Source organism: Eptesicus fuscus, chromosome 7, assembly GCF_027574615.1.
Source record: "Eptesicus fuscus isolate TK198812 chromosome 7, DD_ASM_mEF_20220401, whole genome shotgun sequence".
In the NCBI taxonomy this organism is placed as follows: domain Eukaryota; kingdom Metazoa; phylum Chordata; class Mammalia; order Chiroptera; family Vespertilionidae; genus Eptesicus; species Eptesicus fuscus.
Window position 1 is genome coordinate 95,375,661 of NC_072479.1, and position 19,231 is coordinate 95,394,891.

The 19,231-nt window shown below is 55.3% G+C and overlaps 1 protein-coding gene across 2 annotated transcripts in view; it reads left to right on the forward strand.

Moving 5' to 3' along the window:
* CHST11 (carbohydrate sulfotransferase 11) overlaps window positions 1-19,231 on the forward strand; it is a 232,430-nt gene that overhangs the window by 204,939 nt on the left and 8,260 nt on the right. The window lies entirely within an intron of this gene.

A 19,231-nucleotide genomic window follows, 5' to 3' on the forward strand; every position in this document is an offset into this window, starting at 1 on the left:
CAGGTGGTGCCTGTGGCTTTAGAGCAGCTCTCTGCAGTCAACCTCTCTAAAACCTAAAGCCCTGGCCTTCTGTGAGGACGTGGGGAAGGTTGAGTGGGACTGTGGGGCAGGGTGGAGAGTCAGGGAACTCGGTTCTTAGTGCCTCCCTCACAGCCTCCTGTAGTCCCGTGCCTGCTTCGATCGAGCCTCCTGATATAGCCTTATGCTTCAGCGGAAAGTCCCATTTTAATATCCTGATACAATCAGAGAATACTAGAGGCCTGGTGCACAGATTCGTGCACTGTGGGGTCCCTCAGCCTGGCCTGCGCCCTCTCGCAATCCAGGACCCCTCAGGGGATGTCGGACTGCTGGTTTCAGCCTGATCCCTCAGGCCAGGGCAGTGGTCAGCAAACTCATTAGTCAACAGAGCTAAATATCAACAGTACAACGATTGAAATTTCTTTTGAGAGCCAAATTTTTTAAACTTAAACTTCTTCTAATGCCACTTCTTCAAAATAGACTCGCCCAGGCCGTGGTATTTTGTGGAAGAGCCACACTCAAGGGGCCAAAGAGCCGCATGTGGCTTGTGAGCCGCTGTTTGCCGACCACTGGGCCAGGGGATCGGGCTGAAAGCAGCAGTCCCACATCCCCCGAGGGATGGAGCAGTGCGTGAAGCGGCAGGCAGCCGGGAAGGAGCCCGAGCCCAGGCCAGTCCGCTCCCGCTCGGTAGCGCTGCCGCGGAGATGGGGAGAGACTTGCGCCGCTGCGCTCGCCAGCTATGAGCCCAGCATCTGGCACCCATCAGTCAGCTGAGCGGCGCTCCTACTGTGGTCAGTGTGTTGAGCGTCTGCCCCCTGGTGGTCAGTGTGTGTCATAGCAACCAGTCATTCGGTCGTCCAGTCATTCGGTCATTTGGTTGTTTGGTTGCTTAGGCTTTTATATATATAGATTTTACGCGAGGTCAGATTCCCGTGTCTTCCCTGGAGGAGCGGTTCGTGCTCAATAAAACCGTATTCATGCCAGGATGGGCGTTTCCTGAGATGCCCTGTGAATGCTTTTTAAAGACGTCCCTTTCATCCAGCCAGTGTGTCTCGGTGATTGTGCGTCAACCTATGAGTCAGGAGGTAGCGGTTTTGATTCCCTGTCTGGGCACATGCCAGGGTTGCAGGCTCAATCCCCAGTGTGGGGCATGCAGGAGGCAGCCAGTTAATGAGTCTCTCTCATCATTGATGTTTCTATCTCCCTCTCCCTCTCCCTCTCCCTTCCTCTCTAAAATAAATAAAAATATATTTTTAAAAAATAAAATAAAGACGTCCCTTTTAAAACAGTGCCTGAAATGTCCACGTGGACTTTGATTTGAGATCCTGGTGTTTTCTTGCCACTGCCCCCATCCCCTCCCCCCACCCACCCCCCACCCCCCATACCATTTGAATAGCTCCTGTATCCAAATCAATAGCAAGAGCTTTAAAAAACCACAGAGAAAGCTGACGTGGCGGCGTCCCACCGGGTCTTGGTCTGTTTGCTGGCACACCTGTCCTGAAGCCTCCACGGGGACGTCACCAGAAGATGCGAGAAAAGAGCATTGAAAAGCGGCCCTTCTTTCCTTCCTCTGTGACGCCAAGCCAGGCTTTTTTTTTTTTTTTTTTAATGCCCTTAATGTTGATTTTCTGTTAATCTTGGGAAGGACCCAAGGACAGCGGCAGCCAGTTTCTAATTGAATCCAAATTTGGGGCGGGGGGGGGGGGGGCGAGTTCTCTTCGCGGCCACATGCGGTGTCCTTTCTAAGCAGTGTCTCCAAGGGCCTTCAGAGGACTCAGGCCACTGGGCAGCCAGACGCTCTGAAGATGAGGGATGCTTTCAGAAACTTCTAAAACATAAAGCAACTCTGAAAGGACGTAACTAGAACCCGGGGCCCTGGTGGACTTGCCTCGCTTGGTTCCGAGTCCACCTTGGGCCCAGTACCGCACACGTTTGCCGTCTGAGGGGAAAGGAGAAACCCCCACAGACAGAAGCATCTGCCACGGCTCACCCGGTGCTTTTTCTGGTCCCCCCAAATTAACGTTACGGGAGGGGCGCGGTGGGGAGCACCAGACGTAAGTAGGAAAGGAATCGTCTCTGGAAAAGCTGAGTCTCCATGGAAACGTGTTGCTGGGCTGACAGCAAAGGGCTGGGCTGGGGAGGGTCAGGAATGAGCTGTGAGGATGGGAAAGACACACAGAGCCCCCGGTTCCCCAGCTCTCGCCGTGTCTAAGGTTCTGGGTGAGCGTTTTATAAATCGTGTCGTTTGGTATCTCTGCGGTGGGTACTGTTATTACTCTCACTGTGCACCTGAGGAAACTGAGGCAGTGAGCTGAGAGGTAAAACCTGGAATTCACACTCCTTCACTCCCCTGGTGGAGGTCAGAAGCAGAAAGAGCAGACGATTCGTTCTGAAATAATGCTCCTCACAGCCACCTCACCTCTCCGCTCTGCCCTCCCTTCACAGAGGAGGACATTTGGACCAGAGAGGTTAGGTAACATGTCCAAGGTCACACAGCTAGACGGCAGTAGCGCTGAGATGACAATCCAGGTCTGCCTGGTTTCAAAGCCCGATCAGCCACCCTCTCGGTGGCTCCGGAGCCATGTAGACAGCATTCGGTGTGAAGGCAGCCGGGCACGTCTACACGGATGGGCTGCTCACCCTCGGAATTACCCGCCAGGAGGAGTCCTGTGTAGCCAGAGCCTGACTCCCTCCACAGGCCCTCCACACCGCATGTAAATTCTTCAAGCGGACGTCACCACTCCTCCAACCTCCCCCCTCTCCTTGCCAGCATAAATGCCCTTTCTCCTGGGCCGAACGGATGGGGGCCGTTTCTCCCAATTTATGAGGTGATGCCAGCCTGAGCTCTGAGCAGGGTGGCGGGGCGGTTCTCCTCGGCCCGGGCCCTCGCCTCTGAAAGCCTTCTCTTCCTTGGCTGGGAGCGGGGGGGATGTTACTTCGGGGGACAGTCGTCTGTTGTTCTGTGCGAGCACGTCCAGGCCCTCTTCCAGCCTCCTCCCGCAGGACCCCCAAGATAAAGAGGGAAATGCACTCGATGAGGGACTCCAGCCCCCGGCCCCGCGGCCGGGCTGTGAGGACACAGGGCTCTTGTGGTTCTCCCGGTGGCTGCGGAGGACAGATCCTGCCTTGTCCAGCAGGCTGGGAGCCCAGCCTCTTCAAACACGGCCAGGCTGTGGTTAGTCCCGCCCAGGCCCTCCTCGGAGTGCCAGCAGGTATGCCAGGACCTGGCTGAGCTGCATTCATTCTGCTTGGAGATTGGACATGGCCCGGCTCCCTGCAACACCCTTTAGCCAAGACGAGACCGTGGGCGCATGCACATCGGAGATGGAAGCCCCCCCCAGACAGCATCCTGTGAGCAGGGCTGCCTGCCTGGCTTTGCCCACTCTGAGCATGATGGGTACGCCCACCAAACCCTGGCAGGGGCCCCCGTGCCAGGTGTATGCAGTGCAGCGTCCATACTCTGGACAGTATTTTCTTTCGACAAGGGTTTCGAATGGCAGGTCACGGGCGTGGGACAGCTGCCTATGCCTGCCTGGAACTCGAGGCCTAATGTCCGAATCCTGACCTACAGGCAGAGCCCAGTGTGGAGTCCCGGGCGTGAATCCTGCCCAGGCCCTTGACTTGCCGGGCCACCGTGGGCAAGTTCTGGCCCCTCTGGCAGTCTTAGCTCCTCATCTGTGAGATGGAGACCATCATGGTCACCTCTGTCCGGGCCATTGTGAAGGATTCAATAGGACGCGTGGCATAATCGCAGCTCACGCCGAGTCTGTGCTCATCAGGTGCCAGCCGCCAAGCAAAACACTCCCTTTTGTCTCACCTAATCCTCCCTGACCCGTCAGGCAGACTGTGCTTGTTCCTCACGTGATCTTTGTGGAAACCCGGGCCCAAGAGGTGCAGAGCGTGGGGAAGGTGTCGATGGAGGGAAGGAAGCCGGCTCCCCGGCAGCCTGCAGGCCCACCGGCCCCTCCTGCCCTCACCCAGGCTCCTGTGGCTCACCCCGCCCCCTCCCAGCAGGAAGTTCTGCCATCTCAATGCCCCTCCTCTCGGGGAACGTGGCTCAGGGATGAATGGGTCTGGGATGCAGGCTGCTGCTGGAATAAATGAGCTCATGTGCGCCGTGCCTGGCTCTCATCGAGTGAGCATCACCCTATGAATCTTGATGAGCTTACCCAACGTATAGCGACGTGGGATCGGTGTTTAAATGGACGGCCTTGTGCTCCCTGAGAATGAACAGTCGAGAGAGGCCTGTTGACGGTGGGCAGGCTCGGCTCCGCGAGGGCTCAGACGTGGGGTCCCTGCCAAGCCCTGAGAGGGGTGCAGCCCAGGCCCCAGAATCTGATGCGTCTGGTGGTGCTCGTTTTCCACAGGGGGTGCCAGGGGCTCCGTGACCCTGCTTAGCATGGACTTTCACACACACACCCTCAGCCACAGGACCAGTGTCCCAGGCACCTGCTTACATGGGGACTTGCCATCCTCTGGGCCAGACGGACACCTGGGGGTCGCAGTCACACCTACACCCGCTCTGGGCCTGTCCCCATCCCCTCTCATTTTAGATGCAGCATGGGGGAGAGTGTCTACATAAAAGTCAAGGTGCTGGCCTGAAGGTGGGTGGCTCTGGAGTGTCTACGACCTGTTCATCCCCATTGCTCAGATTGGGAAACTGAGGCCAAGATGATTGTGGGGCCAGCCCAGCGTTCCGTTCCCAGCTTCTAAGTACCCTGCTTAGGCTCTTTCTTAAGCTGCCTCACCGTGGGTTACTGGTGAAGAATTAATTTTACAAAAAATATTTTCACAGTCTTTTCGCCCCCCACCTCCCACCCCCGCCTCTTTTCGCCCCCCCAGTCAGGAGTGTTGGCTGTGTTTAATCCTACCTCCACCCCTCCTCCTTGTAGGTAAATAGGTGATAGATGCTCTGTAGGAGAATTGCATGGTGTCTCCGCCCTGCCCCCAGGACTTGCCTTCAGCCAGTGGCTGTAGATTTCGATGAGCAAGCAGATACCACACTTGAGAGTAAGCATAACGAACAATTTCAATCCTGTTGCTACCCATGTCTAAATTAAGGCAAGGAGGTTTCCCCGCAAAAGGCAGAAGGTACTAAAGGCTTGAGGGGCAAGCCTGCAAGAGGCAGGCTCCTGCCAGGAACGGTTCTCTGACTTTCAGAGGTGCCTGGAACCCCAACACCTCTCTCCTTTGAGGATCAGCATCCACCAAGGCCGTGACCCCAGCCTCCTCCTCCTCTCCCTCCTTCGCCTGGGGAGGGCTGGCTGTGCCCTGCCCCCCCCCCCCCCGGATTCTGGGCTGCAGTGGTTCCAGAATGGGGAACCCGGTGCGAGGTCACACCCAGGGCACTGTTTCCCGGGCCTGTTACTCTTGCCTCCCCAGCTGGCACACAAGCTGGGAGGGCCAGGGTTGAGATCTGGGGTCCCCATGTCCCTTCGCAGTGATGTCAGCATCCCCTTCTGGATGAAAGGGGTGGGCGATGAAACGCTGTGTTGGCATGAGAATAGTGGACCAACCCCTGTTTCCCGAGGCCCTACTGTGTGAAATCCTGTCCTTCCCTGTCCATGGCATCTCTGGATGACTCTGAGATCAAATATATCCTCCCCTGGCCCCATGCCACCATCATTCATTCATTCTCTCTCTCTCTCTCTCTCTCTCTCTCTCTCTCTCTCTCTCTCTCTCTCTCTCTCTCTCAAACACACACACACACACCATGCTGGCTGCAGTCCGACAGGAATATAGGCTTCCTGCCATTAATCGGAGGCCCTGCCTGCAGACACAGCATCACTGTCTATTCATAGTTCTTGTTTAATTCTAAGAAATGCTGCTCTAGCTAATACCTACTTCAGGGTGCATGGCTGGTTGTTATATCAGCACTTTCTGACTTATAAACACCCCCCTTTAGCTGCACCTCCTCATTTATTTTAAGTGCTCTTCAGAACGAAGAGCTACCGGGTGGCCCGCAGGCCCAGGGGTGTGACACGGAGGATGAGCTGGCCAGAGAAGGGGCCGGCCCCTGGAGGTGATCAGGGAGGGTGGCCTGGCCTGAGGCTCCACTTCCCCCCGAAGCCCCGAGAACCACAGGCCCAAGCCACTGCCTCCACGGCAGTCTGGGTCCCAGCCTTGCACCGAGCTCCTGGAGTGTGAGAACGGGCACCCACCCCGCCCTCCAGACCTTCACTGCCTTCCAGGCTCCACCACACCTTTGGGCCTGAGACCGTGTGGTCTTGCAGACATGTTGCTTTTTGTAAATTGAATGCATGGACCTCTCTAAGGTCCCCAGTAGCTCTCCATGATCGTATAGTGGTTAGTACTCTGCATTGTGAATGGACCTCTCTGGTTCCACGGGCTTTGCTGGAGGCATGTGGGGCCCAGGAAACACATCTCCTCCTGAAACGTGCCCACAGAGCAGGCAGGATGGCGTCAGAATATTGGACCAGCCCCTGTTTCCCGAGGCCCTACTGTGTGCCAAGCATTTTACCCACGCCATCTGATTTTACTCCCCCGCAATCGCAGGTGGTGGGTACCGTGCCTTTCCCCTTTTCACGGATGAGGAAGAAGGAACCGAGGAAGGTTCTGTAAGCTTGTCCACAACCTAGTAATACTGAGGGGCCGAGTCCGGATTCATGCTGTCAACCTCGGACAAACACCTGGCCCAGGTTTCTGGGGGCTCGGGCAATCGTCCCTGCCTTTCTGGGGCAAGTATGTTTGCCTTTGGTTCCGTGTTGCTCTTGGCCCTGAGGGCTACGACTCAGCCTCCCCTTCCAGCCTTGTCCTGCAGGCGCCTCAGACAGTGGGACCCGGGGGAGAGGGGCCAGGGTCTGGGCTGCAGCCACACTCACCCCATTGTCTGGGCAAGCCCCCTCACTTCAGGGTCTCCCCAGGACCACAGCCATCTAGCACCCACATCCCCTGAAGATGAGTTGTCACAGCTACTAATCTGAAACAGTATGACATGCCGGGGTGGCCGCCAAGGCTGAACAAAGCCGACAGACTCTTGGCCTTTGAGGGAGAACACCGCGAGCTTCCCTTCGCTTCCCTTTTGATTTGCTCTTTAATTAGAAAGGAAAAACAAATTGGAGAGGATCCATGAGCAGAAGAAAGCTAAATTGAAAAGAAAAGAAAAAAGAAAGAAAAGAAAAGAAAAGAAAAGAAAGAAACAGAACAAGTCACACAAGCAGGAAGTGGAGGGTGTTAGCTGGTTGGACACTGCTCTGGGGCTTTTTAAAACAACAGCACCTGTTCTAGAGTATTCTAGACCCGTGTGCACCTCCGCTGCCTCCCTTAACGAGCCTGGGTTTTGGCTTAGTCTTCTGGGGGTCAGAGCAGCAGCGCTGCGCGGCCGTGCACCAGAGGGCAGGACGGGGGACAAATATGCCGCCCTGTGCACCGCCGAGAAGATTGGTTGTATATTTCGTAAGGGGTTCTCCGTGTCTCATCTAGAATCCTTAGCAAACTGCGTAACCAAAGACGGCTTACCCCTTTGCTGGAGGTCCAGCTTTGAAGTTCAAAGGCGTTTTTGTCCTTTTCATTATCTGACAGACCGCTTAGAAGTTGGGTCTGGGTGGTCCTTGCTGACCAGCGAGGACCACGTTGTAGGTCCCGGTGCAGAGGCTGAAGGAGACACGGGACCTGCCCCTCCGCGTGCTGTGGGGGACGGCCAGGACAGCTGGATCCCAGTGCGAACCTAGGGGGCTTGTAATTAAAAGGCTGTGGTGGAAACCAGAGGCCTGGGATTGATACCTGCGACGGCAAGCTAAAAACGGACTCTTCCCGCAAGGCAGACAGGAGGGTCCCAGCGATGGGGTGGGGGCCGCCGGGAGTCGGAAAACAAGAGAGGCAGCAGGCATCTGCCCTCTCATCTCCACACCCCCGGCCCCGCCCCCGGGCAAAGGAGGTCAGCTCCAGGGTGGAATTTTCTAGAAAGGGTGATCCTGGTTATTGATGTCGGGATTAGGATGGGGTGTGCTAAGATATGAGGGCTGAGACATCACAGTGTAATTTCTCAGACACATGTTTTGTAACTAACTGGGCTTTGCTGTATGTGATTAGAATACGCTGCCTAATGAACCCGTCAGCAAGGTTTACTGCATCTGAACAATCTCATCTGTCCAGCAGAACTCTGGGGCAGGACAACTTTGGGTAGATGGAATAGGGACGGTCTTAGGGACACGTCTAGGGCGTGTCAAGTGGTTACATAATAAACATAATAATTAGGAAGGACAAATTTGGCCACTTGGCAGTTTTGTGTGGTCCACCGAGCTGCCGTAGGTCACCAGTATAATTGTGAGCAGGTGGGTCTCTAGGGATCTAGAACCACACCCTGGCGTGGTTTCTTGGGTGGTGGTGGTGGAAGTGATGAGATTGGACCAGCCAGTCCACCATCCTACACACTGCCAACATTCCCTAACTGTTGAATGAATGAATGAGTTAATGTGCTTTTATAATCGAGTTTACACATAAATCTACACTCAGGACCCAAGGAAGACAAGTTTCTTCTCCCGTGTCTTTCATTTAGTCCCATCCGATAGGTCCTTATTGGGCACCTACTACACTGAGTGGCCAGATTATTATGATCTCTGAACGCATAATAATCTGGCCACTCAGTGTGTGTGTGTGTGTGTGTGTGTGTGTGTGTGTGTGTGTGTGTGAGGCCCAGTGCATGAATTCATGCATGGGTGGGGTCTGGCCAGCCTGGCCAGGGGGAGAGGACATGGGCAGTTGGCCAGCCTGCCTGCTGGTCGAAATCCTGTTCTAGGGGACAATTTGCATATTAGCCTTTTATTATATAGGATGTACACTGAGTGGCCAGATTATTATGCGTTCAGAGATCCTAATAATCTGGCCACTCAGTGTATGTGCCAGGCAATATTCTAGGTTCTGGGGACACAGCAGTGAACACAACAAACAAACCCTTGAGGACAGAGTTTATGGGCTGGTGGGGGGACAAGCACATAGTCACAGCCTCATGAGAAAGGCTGTGAAGGAGGAGGACGGCCCCCTAACCTGCTCTGAAAAGTCCTCCCGGGAAGCAGCTGTTTAGCCGAGGCCTGACAGGTAAGCTAGAAATCCGCAGACCAAGGGGCGGGAGAAGTGGACCCAGGCCACAGAGAGTGTGTTGGGGTAAAATTCAGTATTGAAAGAGCGGGTGGCCTCTAGGCATAGCATGATTTTAGAACACAACAACAACAATAACCATTGCTCACTGCTCTCCATCAAGAGAATTTTCACTTCCTTTTCATAGGCTGCGGCTCTAATTGGGTGAGAGGTCCCTTCAGAAATAGAGATTGTAATTAGTTGCTATTCAGAAGTCTTCCAAGGAACTAATTTGCAAGTCTCTTCAGGCTTGGCCTTAAAGCTTCCCCAGAGCTGCGACTTTGTATAAATCAAGCCCTGAGGGACCTGCTGGATTTCTGATGAAGAGAGGAAGTCAGGCGTGCCCACAGGCAGCACACAGGGCTTCCTGGTCCTGATTCAGAAGCATCTGGAATAATCAAAGGTCTTCAACCCAAACTCCTCTTAAGAAAAAAAGAAAGAAAGAAAGGGAAGAGTCCTGAGGTCAGTCTGCATTAGCTGAGAGTCTGTTCTCCTTAAGAAGCAAGGAATTGGAGTAGCAATCTCAGACACGAGCCACCCACCCGGCTGAGTTAGGGTGGACTTCAGAATCCTCAGACCTGGGTTTTAAACTAATAAATTCTCAATAGTGCTCTGCATTTTGCAATGTCCCTGTGAAAAGTGCTGGCTACAGGGTGCTGTGGCCCCCCTGGTTCAACTCAAGAAAACAGGGAGGGCCTGGCCGGTGTGGCTCCGTGGTTGAGCATCAAGCGGTGCACCAGCAGGTCACCGGTTCTATTCCGGATCAGGACACCTGCCTGGGTTTCGGCCTCAATCCCCAGTAGGGGGCGTGTAGGAAACAGCTGATTGATGTTTCTCTCTCATCGTTGTTTCTCTCCCTCTCCCTCTCACTCTGAAATAAATAAAAACATATTTAAAATTACTAGTATTTTTTAAAAAGAGAACAGTGGGAACCCCTGAAGTCCCATCCTCAATGTCTTGAACATCCAGAGGCCCCAGCCCTGCCCGGGAAGGCTCACCTCGCCCTGCCCTCCCAGGTGCCTACTGCTCTTACAGTTGCTAGAGGGGAGGAGAAGGGAGAGAAGAAAGGGCAGTGGCCACTGAGGAAGGCAGTGGGCAGAAAGGGACAAGGTGGACAGCCAGTGTCCCTCTCCCCCTCGAAGGGCCGGTTAAGCAGTACCATCCGTGTCCCTGGTTAATTGTTGAAAGGGGAAATGCGGCTTACACGAGGGTAATAGCAATTAAAACATGGGAACAGAGCTGGGAAAACACACCAAAGCATTCATCATAATTACCTCTAGTTGATGGGAGCTTGGAGGATTTTTATTTTCCTTTTATTGTTTACCTCTAATCATGACCTTTAGTTTCTAGAATTGTTTTGAGAGTTATGGCGAGAGAGAAAAAAGGGAGCAACGGGTCAAGATAAGCTGGCAGGGAAGCAGACACAGGGTTGGAATGGCCCGTAACAGACCAGACTCCTGCCCGACTCCATGAGCCGACGGCTCTGAACTTCAGCTTTCTGGTCTGTGGGCAGTGCTGTGCCTCCGTCCTCTCCCTGGGAGGCCGACAGCTGAGTCCAAGGCCACCTGGGAGCAGGCGGAGGGGCTCTGCTGGCTCCTGGGCTGCAGCTGCCCGGAAGGGGCCCCGCCGGCAGAGGTAGCGAGCCTCGGAAGCTCCTCTGCAGCCTCCCAGTGTCCGTGCCGGTGCAAGGACGAGCCTCTTCTCCACGGAACTGCAGCAGCTGGTCTGCGTCCTGCGTGTGGCCGGCTGCTGTCACCTGTTTATACCTGTGCCTTCACATCGACTCTCCTCCGGCATTCCAAGCCAAAGAGCACAGACTCACCGGAACCTACTTGGAGGGCTGGTTCGCTGCTCGCAAAGGCTTTGGAGGGGTGACCCCTGCCCTGAGCACCGGGTGCAGCCCAAACAGCTACTCTGCCGCCAGCAAACAAACAGGAAGTCCAATCCATAAGCAAAGCCAAGCCCAAATGTGTGCGCCAAAGAGTCTCATTTCCTCCCGTGTGTGCGGGTGGGTGGCTCTGTATGACACTGAGACTGGAGGCTTCGGTCCGCTTGGTTTGGAGGTTTCCGGAGAACATAATCCAGAGAAGGTTTCTCTTCGTTCCATCTTGGGGGCATGGGGAGCAGAAGACAGACTCTAAGACTCTGGTATCTTCCATCCCCTAAATGGGCTTTCGAACTGCGGCTCTGAGGCCACATGTTGTAACAGAAGAGCAAGCGAACTGGTGTAAGCCAGCCTGGCCCGGCCCTGCCGCCCCGAGCCTCAGGAGCAAGCACAGACCTCGCCGAGCCGCATTCTCATCTGTGAGTCAGAGACGAGCTTATCCGCCTCTCGGGGTTGAGGGGATTCAGGAAATCCCTCCCCAGATTTCCAGCACCAAGGAAAGGTTTCTGGAATGTTGGGTTCCTCCCCTCCCCTCCCTGTCCAGCCCTGACCTGCATGTAATGACCCCAAAACGTGCAGTGAAACGGTGGCCTTCTCCGAGGAGCACTCACTGCCCAGGTGGAAAACCCAGCGCTTCTGGGGAAACCCCGGGCAGGCGGCCGTGCCCACCGGGCAGCCCTGCACGGAGCCAGGGGAAGACGGACCGGGCACCGGGGCCTGTGTTCCAAGCTCAGGGATCTGCACTCCCCGTGGAAGGCCGCAGAGGCTCGTGGTGGCTTCATGAAGTGCAGGAATGATGGACTCCAGGCTGGGTTTGGAGGGACTGCCCTGGTCCCGAGGGTCCGGGGCAGCAGTCAGGCCAGAGGTGGTGTGGTTTGTGCCCAGGCTGCCAGCCTGTGCAGGAGTGGCCAGGCTGTGGGAGCAGATGTCCAGGGGTCTGGCAGGGCACCTGGGCAGGGAGCAGTGCCACGCCCGAAGGCAAGGACTTGGGAAGAGGCGGGGGACAACGCGCTTTCAGATATTCAGAGTTTGGGGTTCCTGTGGGACGTGACTGGGTGATGACCATCGGGAAGGTGAGGCCAGGCTTTCTGCTCCCCCGGGAAGAGTCCTCCCTGCAAAACCTCTGAAAGGTCTGGGCAAAGAGCGTCCCAGGTGGAAGGCAGGAAGTTCAACCACCCAGATGAACTGAGTGTGCTGTGTTCCCTGGAAGAGAAGGAGGGAGGGAGGGAGGGAGGGAGGGAGGAAGGAAGGAGGGAGGGAGGGAAGGAGGGAGGCAGGGCCATCTTGCAGAGGAGGCTGCTGGGAAGAGGCCAGTGACTCGGGCTCGCCCAGCAAATGCCCGGCCTGGCTGAGCCGGAGTTTCGTCCTGAGGCATCTGACTTGGTCCCATGTATTTCCAGATGTTTCTGGTTAGAAATTCTATAAAACTCAGAGAAAATGCCCTGCCCTTCTGGATCCTGGCCTGTGTGCAGAGCACCCCGGCTGGCTGAGCTGTGGCAGAGCCCAGGGGAGCAGGTGGGCTGCGGCCCGGGCCCCACCTCCAGGGCACCCCGGGAAGCCCACGTGGACGGCTGGGACCGCTCCGCCCCGCCCTGAGCTGGCCACGTTCGGGCTTCTGGAGGCTGGTTCAGTTCTGAGCTCCACCCAGGTGCCCGTGGAAATAGGGCCCCCTGTAATTCCCTGAACAAGGCTGTGGATGTGCTGAAAGTCCGTGTGAGACACCCTGAAAATCGGATGTGAGGCCCAGGGAGAAGGGGGTCCCTCTGCTGAGCGAGGCGTCTTCATTTGGGATCTCGATGGAAACAGAATGTGGCTTCTGGGGAAAGAAGGCAGAACCCATGCCCGAGGCTTACACCATCGAAACCTGTAGTGTCTTTGAGAAGAAAATGTGACTTCCCTTTAACACCATTGACAGATGATTTTTATGGGACATGCTAACTAGTGATGGGAATTTTTAAAACTCTGGGATGGGTATTTAATCAGAGTTCCCTTCCTAAGAGTTTAGTTCAGTAATCATTGCCCGAATGCCTCCATGCACCCAGAATTCCTGCCTGCCCCTGTGACGTGGACCCGGGCTGGGACCAGCCTGTGTAGTCCAGGCTATTCCCAGTGGGCATGAGGTCAAAAAGGCGGGCAGCTGAAGGTCAGCCTGGGGGTCACTGGTGTGAGACGGAGGGTCCATGCTCCAGAACTGGACCACCGGGGCCAAACCCAGGCCCCACCTCTTACAAGCCGTGGGCCTTGAGATTTGTGGTTAAGCTCTCTGAGCCTCAGTGTATTCATCTGTGAAGTGGGGGTAACACTTCTCAGGTTATTGTGAGAATTAATTGGCACAGTGACTGCCAGGTGCTTAGCAAATGCCTGGCCCATGGTGGGCACCCAGTACCTTCCCGTCCCTTCACCAGACAGGTCCCACCAGCGCTTCCCGTGTGACACGGACTGCGCTCAGGCATAAAACATGCAGGCATAGTGGAGAGTGCTGTGAGGAGCCCCGTATGGGACAAGAATTCTCAGACCATGAAGCTGGGCTTCCACTCTTGCATGTCAGTGGCTCTCAACAAAGCAAATGATATGACGGCTAAGCTGGGTCAAAGAGCAAAGACAGGCCGACGACCTTGGGAAGTTGCTTAACTTTCTGGGCCTCAGTTTCCTAATCTGTAAAATGGAGGTGTTAGCGTACACAGCACAGAGTTATCAGAATGAGAGAGAGAGAGGTGCATGCCAGCATGGGTCTGGGGCTGTGGGAGTGGCCGTCAGCATCATGTCACTCCATGCTGTCCAGCTGGCCCTCTGGCTGTCACTCTGGCTCTGATTATCCACAACCCCATTGAAGGATGGAGAGTTCCCCACGGGAATAGAGAGGCAGGCGCCCCCAAGTACCAGTTAATTTCTCAGTCCGCTTGGTCCACCTCCAGGCAGGAGTCCACCTCCACGGAGCCCCCGTCTCCCAGCCTGGGGTCGTCCTGGTCCATCCCTGTCCCCGCACCATATGTGATCCCCCACGGGACCCGGCCCCTCCCCTGCCACGTGGCGCGTGCTCACTAAACATTGACCTCAGTAAATGCAACACCTGGTCTTCTTCCTTCTTCCACCTGAGCCTGCAGGTGACTTCGTAGGCCACCTGGGGGTCATGGACTTGCTAATGAGTGGTCAGTTAGTCCAGACTCTTCTAGATCGTTCGGTTTTCCTCCAGACCTCACACTGAGCCTTTGCCCAGTGCTTCCTGAGGGCAGTGCAAGAGACACGAGACTGGAGCCATCCCTGCCTCCTTTTGAGTGACTAGGTTTTACATTTTTTCAGAAGAAATGGAGGCAAGGGAGTCCTTTCCTCCCTGGTTTTGTTCCCAGGGCGCAGCCTGGAGCAAGGGAAGGGAAGGTGAGCTGTGGGGAGGGCGGGCCATGGCTCTCCCCTGGGAAGGCTGGCCGCCTGTCCCCCCCTCTCCCCCCCCCGCCCCCCTGCCGTGCCCAGGTGCCTTTGTTCCCTGGAGCTGCAGGGCTTCTGGTGCAGGATTCAGCCAGCACAGCGAGTAGATTCATTCATGGAAATCGGCTCCCCTCCCCAGACCCTGACCCACTTGCTTTCTGACCCCCTCAGTTCGCTGCGTTGTCTCAGGGAATGCCACTTCGTGTATAAAAAGAGATGCCCTCGCTCCCGGTGGCATCGTGTCTGCGAAGCTTCCTTTCTGGGCGGCCTGGCGTGGGGTGCTGCGGCCTCCGGGGACCCCCGCAGCCCATGCAGCTTCGCAGGTCGGCCTGTCTCCTCCACTTTGGGCTCAGTTTTGCCGTCTACACATCAGAACATGGGATCACAAAGGTGTTTTCCAATGCAGAGCTCGGTGTTCCGAAGACTCTAGGGGAGGGAGTCACTCGAAAGCTCGGGACAAGGATGTTTGCACTCTGATGTCCTTCACTTGAGGGCGTCTTATTCACGTCTGGGCCCCAGGTCGTAGCCCAGGACATCACGTATGGTGTCTTTGTACGCCCCAGACGTGACCCGAGAGGGCAGCCCAGGATTAAAAAAACAAAAATTCTGTACGTTTCTCAGGACACAGCAGGTGAATTTAGATGTGTTTGCCCTTGAAGTGCTCCATGGTGGCCTTCCAAGTGGACCGTCCTTGGGAGAGGGTGAGGCAGTGACGTGACGGAGACAGACAAAAATCTTCGTGCTGGAAAGGCCCTACTAATATGTGGGCACAAAGCCGCTCACCCTTTTCTAAGCCCTGCAAGTGCTGGGCACTGAATGCCTGGCACCTGGATGGAGAGATACCCAGGCCCCGTCCTGCGGCCCTGGAGGACGGAAGTGAGATAAACGCCCTTCATTCTCGGTGGTGTAACTATGACCAGGGTGGAACAGCTTCAGACAAAGAGGTCAGGGTGGTGGAAATGGCTCCGTGGGGGCCCAGGTGTGTTGGGGATGGGGGTGGGGGAGGAGGCGGCAGTGCCTCCAGGGCAGGGGTGGGAGGAGGGCTTGGGGCCCCATCTGCAGAGCTGGCTCAGCCTCTCCTCTTTAGGAAAGACAGAAACACAAAACATGCACCATGGAAGCCCAAGAGATACCTTTGGAACAACAGGGAAATGGGATACTGTTGAAACGCGCTACCTGATTAAGAAGTGAGTTGGCCTTTTTGGATCCCTCCATCCATAGTTCACTTTGAAATTCCAACGCACCCTACTGATACGTATGAAGAGCTAATCTCCACATACCGGGAAAGCTGCTCTGCAGAGCACCCATGTGCTTAGCAGCTGCCAATCCACGCTGCCTCTGTCTGTCGCCTGTGTCAGCGAGATATTGAATGGCCGCGAGCCAGGCATTTCGCGCAGATGACAAATGTGTTGGACGTTAACTGCAGACCCGCTCGCGTAAAAGCAGATGCTGCCTCAGCGGTTCTCGGTGGGACGCAGGGCCAGCAGCCTTGCAGGATCCCTCCCCGGGGGGCCGTGGTCAGGAGCGGGTCCCGAGGACACCCAGACCCACTGAGTCACAATTGCTCAGGAGGCCCCATGGTACCAAACGCCTGCTGTGATTCTTAGCGACACTGAAGATTGAGAATTGCCGTGAGGCAGAGGAAGGCAGGGCAACATGCCTGCCATGCCGCCGGCCTTAGGAAGCAACCCTCACGTACTTACAGTGAAGAGAGAATTACTGTTTCCTGCGAGCCTTCTGTGTGCCAGGCTAGTGCTTTCCTGGCGGGCTCCCACTGAACCCTCAAAGCGACCCAGAGACGTAGACACTCTTAATTGTCCCCATTTTACAGATGGGAAAGCAAGCCTGGAAAGGTCAAGTGATTTGGACAGAAGATGAGTGGTAGAACGTTCTGGTGAGTCTGGGAAGAGAAGCAGGAAGAGTCAACAGAGCCCGTTGGTCCAAGGAGGGAGAGAACAGAGGGAGAAGCTGGGGGTGCCACAGCGCCCTGCCCCTGAATAGCACTGCCCTTGGGGAGGCGCATGGGTCGGGGCGCCCTCAGCAGTTCGAGGCTGCGCAGCGGAACCCTCCTCCCTCTCTCCGGCCAGCGTTCAGCTCCGTCAGCAGGTGCATGCTCTGCCCGCCCCCTGACTTCTGATTTCCCAGGAAACCCAGCCTCCCCAGCAGTGTGGGGGCCACATCCCCTCCCCACCATTGTCCCTGTTCCGGGCCACCATTCATCGGAGGCCAGTCCAGCTTGGCAGCCACCCCACCCCTGTTCCTGTGCCCCTCCCGCACCCTGCCCAGGCCTCCGGAAGCCCGAGCAGCTGATCTGAGATGGAAAGGAGGCCTTCGAGCCGCACCTGGCCGGGCTGGAGGGGAGCCCTGGCAGCCTGCACCCCATGCCAAAGCCCTAGGGCAGCCCTTGGCGGCCCGTACCCCCTCTCACGATTTCCCTCCTCCTGTTTCCTGGCCTGGCCAGATGGGTGGAAAGTACCAGTTTCCCCCTTCGGCAAAGGCTGTTGCGGTCACCGGAGCCCATTTCCACCCGACACCCAGAGCCCAGCTGCCTCTCTCTTGGCCTCCGGCCGCTGGGCCGATGCTGAGCTCTGGCTCGGCTGCAGGATCTGTGCCAGAAACCCTCCGTGGGAAGGGGGGGCAGGGGCAGGAAGCCTGCGCAGCCTCATCAGGCATTTGGTGGCCTTAAAAATCCCCGCCGTCCCCCAGTCATTCATTCCGGCATGCATTCATTCACTCCACAAAGCGTTAAGGCAGCGGTCGCCAACCAGTGGTCCAGGGACGTGGGTGGTCCGTGAGGTCTGAAAGGGTGGCGACTGCTGCTTTAAGAGCCTACTATGTGCCGACACTGGGGATACAGAGTGAACCAAAAACGGAAACCACCTGCCCCCTCAGAGTTTGCATTCTAGAAGGGAGAGACGCACAGAATGAGTGTGTAAACTGCGATGAGTATTACAGAGGCAGGTGAGGCAGGTGGTGGGAGGCGGGGGGGGGGGCACTGAGGGGGCTGAGCTTCCACTGGTTTCTCTCAGGACCTGCTGCTGACGGTCAGCGTCCCCGTTGCACTCTGGAGTTCCTGCAGTCCGCCCATCCCACCCGGTTCCCCTCCCCGCACTGCCCCCCTGAGCGAGGCAGGTGGGCCAGAGGCAGCACGAGGGCCCTCCTCACTGGCCCCAACCTCAAATGCCCGGGTGAGGGCGCCAGCTGGTGGCCCGCAGGCAAACCCAGCCCCAACAAGTACGGTTTGGCCCACAGCATTTAAGAAAAAAAAAATTATTTCAATTGTAGCTAACATTAAAGACTGCAGGGATGACACATACAGTCTGGTTTTCTGGCTTCTCTCTAGAAACTGAAAGGTCTTCAAAGACGGGGTCCCCATTCCCTCATGACCACGTGGGTAAGGCTGAAGTGGCATCCCTCCCCTCCCCCCCCCCCCCCCCCCCGCCTCCCAGTGACCCAGGGACACCCTGCCGACTCTGGAGGGCAGTTGAGTTTGTGACCCTAACCGAGGTCACCGGATTCAAACCCTGCACACAAAAGCCTAAAAGGACCCTTACCCACAAGCCTAAAAGGACCCTTACCCACAAGCCTAAAAGGACCCTCTATAGCAGTGATTCTCAACCTTCCTAATGCCGCGACCCTTTAATACAGTTCCTCATGTTGTGGTGACCCCCCAACCGTAAAATTATTTTCGTTGCTACTTCATAACTGTAATTTTGCTACTGTTATGAATCGTAATGTAAATATCTGTGTTTTCCGATGGTCTTAGACTCTACAGTGGCGGTTCTGACCCACAGGTTGAGAACCGCTAGTAGGGTCGCCAAAGACCATCGGAAAACACAGATATTTACATTACGATTCATAACAGTAGCAAAATTACAGTTACGAAATAGCAACGAAAATAATTTTACGGTTGGGGGTCACCACAACATGAGGAACTGTATTGAAGGGTCGCGGCATTAGGAAGGTTGAGAACCACTGCTCTACAGGGTACCCTCCACGGTGTGGGCCTCGATTTCACGGACTTCAGATTTAACGGACAAAATTTCCGGTCCGTATGTCATACATGGAAATCAACACCCTGTTAATTTTAAAATGCTTTTAACCAAGATTTGCTTAAATTAACAGATTATTTTTTGTTGTCGTTATTAATTCGGTGTTATTTTCAATACATTTTAGCGACTAGGCCATGTGTTGGAAAACACACTGTAGTAATTTCGCCGACATAGATAAATGTTACATATCTACAACTAAAGTCTATGTATTTAAACCCAAGAGGCGTCGCCCGTAAACAGTGTTTGGGAATGATTAGCCCGTGACCACACCGCATTGCAAGCCCTAATCAGTTCTCCTGTCTCCTGACCTTTCTGCAGCAGCAGATGTTCCCACGGGGCGCTTAGGCCACGCCCCCTAAGCCACGCCCCCGCCATGTGCTTTTGTTTACTCATGGCGACTGGTGAATGCGCGCATTTACTAGGCCTATTCAGTATAAGTTTAAAATTACTGTAATACGTATAGAAAACTTTTCTGTGAAATTAAACCTTTCATACATACTTAACTTTAATTACACAAATTTGTCTGCATTAGTAAAAACAAGTTAATTTGTCAATGTTTTAACAAACACATTCGGAAAAACCTACTTATTAGATAACATACTTTGGGCTTTCCCAGACACTCCCTCGCCTGAATTAGTCCCTTGGAGCGAGGTTTTACTGGACTCGCTTGTTTCTGCCCACGGAGCTCAGAGCCGTGGCTCACCTTGTCAGCTGAGCCTGGTCAGTGCCCAGCCCTGGGTCACCCCACAAGATGTCT